This window comes from Lupinus angustifolius, chromosome LG06 (assembly GCF_001865875.1).
Source record: "Lupinus angustifolius cultivar Tanjil chromosome LG06, LupAngTanjil_v1.0, whole genome shotgun sequence".
Taxonomy (NCBI): Eukaryota; Viridiplantae; Streptophyta; class Magnoliopsida; order Fabales; family Fabaceae; genus Lupinus; species Lupinus angustifolius.
The window spans coordinates 5,527,516-5,532,520 of record NC_032014.1 but is presented as its reverse complement, the minus strand read 5'-3'; positions in this window follow the sequence as shown (position 1 = coordinate 5,532,520).

Below are 5,005 nucleotides of genomic sequence, written 5' to 3'. Positions count from 1 at the left end.
ATATATATATATATATATATATATATATATATATATATAATCAAACTGAGACTTCTATAATTGTATAACCAGATGTATTGTTGTGATAAATGATAGATAATCGGTTTTGTCTATGTTCTTTGTGGGGTTTAATCTTATCCCACCCCCAAAAAAAATCTCAAAGAACAATATGTGTACACTATTTTACAAATGGCTCCTCTCCTATCCTCTTGCAATATAAGGGGAGAGATATTTTTATAAATTTTAATTTTATTTAATTTAAAAATAAAAAATCAGAATTCTTAATTGTTTGCGTCACATGTTTAGGAAGAGATAATCAAAAGTCTTGTGAAACGTCGTGCAATGGAATAAAATATGTTATCATAAATCATGTATTGTACTAATAATAATAAATTAAAAACAAAAAGTAATGAATATTTAATTTTTTAATTTACATAATATATTTGTGCAAGATAAGATTTAGAACATAATTGAGAGATAAGATCTTTGTTGCATGCAACCTAGATACCAAAACTGCACTTGTTTTCTAAGGGACAACAAAACTTTTTGGGTGAATCTTGATATATGACTAAAAAATAGTGTTTGTGTATGGACAGAATAAACTGGAATAAGACATAACTAAATGAAACTAATATGTTCTATTCCAATCTACTTAATTCTGTCCTTTCACTGAAACTAAAATGTAATGTTCTACATTTTAATTTCATATTATGTTCATAACATACACTAAACATAGAACACCATAATCAGATGTGTTCTGTTTCCGTCCTGTGTTATGACATTTATATTAGATGCTATCATATAGTCCCTGTGGTTCGTTGTATATAAAATAGTCCCTGTAGTTCTGTAAAAACTAACACGTTAGTATTTGAGTTACTTGATCTTCAAAAAAATCTCAATAGAAGTGCACACATGACACACATGTACACCTAATGTGTCAAGTTAACCAAAGAGACTTGTGTAGATTAAACCATTCAACAACTACTATATGTTGACTATAAATGTGATTGTGTAACACAAGAGTTTGTGTAACTATCTTGTGTTTGAATTGTTTAGTCTAGCAACAAATTTTATGTAAACTAGATTTGGACAAGAACATCTCCCATATAGCTTCTCCCTTAACAGTTTTTGACTAGATGGCTATTTTGTACATAACCAAGATTAGAAAGAGTAAAGTGCACAAGGCATATTTTTTATGAAACCAAACTCTATTTTTACTCTAAATTACTGGCGTATGTTTTGAACCATTGTATCATACTGCGATTAGGGAGTCTATAATCACCAATAAGTTTCATTGTTATGAGGATATGAGAAGAGTAAAAAATCATAAGTAAGACAACACATTTTAAACCAAATCCTTAAGACAATAGTTTTATGAGTCTTTTATAGTTATAAATTCTTTTATTTTTGCGATTTGACATTCGAATAAACACAACATAAACATAAACCTAAAATGCATCAAAAACGTAAATGTAAAAGAATCATGTCCAACCTGTTTTCTTTTTAAGTTCTATACTTCCATTGATGCACTCCGATTATTAAGTTAGAATGATTGTGAGGGATATTATTATTTGAACAGGACATAGAAATATAATGGTTATGAGTGCTTACATCTATGTAGCTCCCTCATGGTGGTGGTCCTTGTGCTGTATTTACTTAGGTGGTAGCTCTGTCCTTACCCTGCATTGTACTTAATAATTAGTTAGTATAATATTACTTCATATCATATATCAAATAAGCGGCTAACCTTAATTGTTCCACTTCCACATGGAAGCCACATAACAATCATACACTGGTTTTTGTCTTCTTATTTCTGGCTTTTAAATTCAAATTCATGTTGATAAAAGAATCAAATATGATTAGCAATTTTCATTGTATTACAGTATTCATAAAGCTGTACTGATATGGAAGATGACCTGGAAATTATTTGCGATGTGATAGGTGGCCACCAACTAGATAATGTACCTTATTAATCAAAGAATACAATGATAGTAATTTGAGTAGATAAGGTATAGAATATGTAATTTATTATATTGATGAAATTATTAGTAATAAATATACTTGCTTGAAAATGATACACCAACCTACTCTTCAAAGTTCAAACTTCTTAGCAACAAAAATGTCCCATTGAACACAAACATAGGTAGCAACATTTTGTAGTTGCTACTGAATATGGATGGCAATCTTTATGTTTTATTGGAAAGTAAATCTCATATAGTTTATCTTATTTTTTTATACATAATTTAAATATTTGTTGGGTTATTTTCTTTCTTATTAATTGATTTTTATATTACATGATCTGGGTCTAATTTCTTTCCAGTTGTCATAAATCAATGAACTTCCTTTTGTCATAATTCAAAGATAATTCTTTTAGATATGGTTTAAATATTATTTATTTTTTACTCTCTTGCATACTACTTTTACTTAAAAATAGAGTATTTTTTGTCTCTCAAAAAATGTGTTTGTATTAATTTTGTCTTGTAAATAAGAAAATCGAAATGGTAATTTCAAATTAGCATTTATTTTTATTTTTTATGACTAAATTTTGGGACACTTTTATATCACAATGTCTATTTTGTCACACATTATGATTCTTACGGGTTAGTTTGATTTTTTTTCTTTTTTAGGGACTAGATGATGATACAAGAAAAAATATGGGCTAAAGTGTGTATTCCATCTTATAAATAAAATGCTTTGTATTTTTTTCTGCATGGTATATGAGAAGCCTGTATATTTTAAGTGGTAATTGACTTACATGCTCAAACTCATTTGCTCATTGGCATTTATTTTAGATTTTTGTTACATAGTTATTGATGGGGAATATGAAAAAATATAATTTACCTTAAAAAATGTTTTCACATTTTTTAGAAAGGTTAAAATTATTATTTTTTAAATATTTTTCTTTTTTATATTTCTTAAACCCATTAAAACAATAAATTATATATTAAAAGGATTTTAGATAATAGGACATGTTACATTGTGGAAGCCCACGGCCCACAGCCCATAAGCCACATATCATGGGCTTACTTTACACATCACCCAACGGTGTCATGAGTTTAGAGAAGGAAAAAAAAGAGTTCACCCTGCCCAATTACTATCAACAAAGACCAAACTTCATCAAAACTCACCCTATTCGGTTTTTTTCTACTACTAAGAGTATTCAACAATATAAGAAATTAATCTTTTTTGTGGTATGTGATTGTCTCTTTTAATAAATGTTGCTTCCAATAATCAACCATTGACATTTTAATCATCATAAGATATAGTGAACGAGGTCTTACATTACTATACCAACCCATTAACTATTTATCTATTGTGTTTAATCATCTATAAGAATCAACTTGACTATTCATTTTCAAAGTATGTTACTTTTGGTTGGCTAGTTGTAAAATTAAGGTGAAGCTCATCATCCATATAAGTGAATAATAGATTAAACTTAATGAAGCTATATTTATTAAAAAATGTTACAATATGATAAATTTAGATAATTAAAAAGTCTAAGAATCTATGATGAGATTCTCCTTGTTTATAAGGACCTAAATCTTGATTAAACTCTTTTTTTTTTGTCCTTCATTTTTTAAATAAGTGAACACATATATTACAAGAAGACTAGTTCAATCCCAATGGAGACTATTTGAATCCTAAATGGAAATAAGGTTATGAAGTATTTGGTTTTATACTACTTCAATGACATTAATCAACTCTTATATATTAAATGAATTTTTGTTCTTGAACTTTGATAGTTCTCAACAATTTTTTCCTCCTTATTGCACCATGTATCATTCTTAATTACAAGTCTAAATGTGATTACTCTTCTATCAGTTATCTCTATAAGATAAAAACATTTATAATTCGTATAGTTTTATCTAATAATAAATTACTAATTTATGTTTGCCTAACTTATTAGGGAACATATATTATAAGAATTTAATATTCATGTACAAATGCAATAATTTTTTTACATTATTAACACACATTAATCATTAATTCATATCGATTTGATTTAAAATTCAATCAAGATTAATATATGACTATAAATTATATACTAAAGGTCTAAAAAGGTAACTTTCAGTGCATTAATATTAAGATGTTGCTAGATCCATATGATGACAAAAAAGTCAAGGTTCAATTTATATGAGTGACACTTGTTGGGAGGTGTAACTACAAACCAAAAAATAATTAGTTCATTATCGTAAGGTGAAAGAATACTATTGATAATATCAAAAAAAATTATATGATTTTATAAAACAAAAACCCATTAAAATTATACTTTAATATCTTATTAACGATATTATAGATTTTTGTATTATCCACATAACATTCGCTCTTCATATATATTATGGCATAAATGATATATGATTTTCTTACAGTATACAAAACATTATATTAAGGGATATCTTTAATGCAAAGTGAAAACAGAGAAATAAAATATAAGTGAAAAAATAAAAATAAAACAAAAGCTGTAATTAAAAAACTTCAATAAAAATCAACAATATTTAACGAATATCACAAATTTATGGACTTATCTTTATTTTTTTATGGTTTGGATGCAAACACCTTACCACTCCAAGTATATTAAAAAAAACTACTCTTGTTAAAAAAATTAATCATTCCCAAATATACTGAATATACTGAATTCACTATCCTATGTAATAACTGCAAATAAATCTATCGAGAACTCACTAATTTTATTAATGTGTTAACTAAAATAAAAAAAGTGTCACTAAAAAAGAAACATGGAAGTTTTTCTTCATGATGTTAAATTATAATTTAGAATGACACTTATAATTTAGAATGTATATGATAAATGAATCATATATTAAGGGCCCAACCCTAATCCAGTACAATTGGGCTTTGCTTAAGGTACATTTCCTCACGGTTTAAGGGAAATGATAACCGGTAATAGACGTTAAGCGTGACCTGTTAAAGAAGGTAAAGAATTTCTACTACTTATTACTACACCACCACCCTCGTTTTCTCATTCTCTCTGATCATAACATCCTTA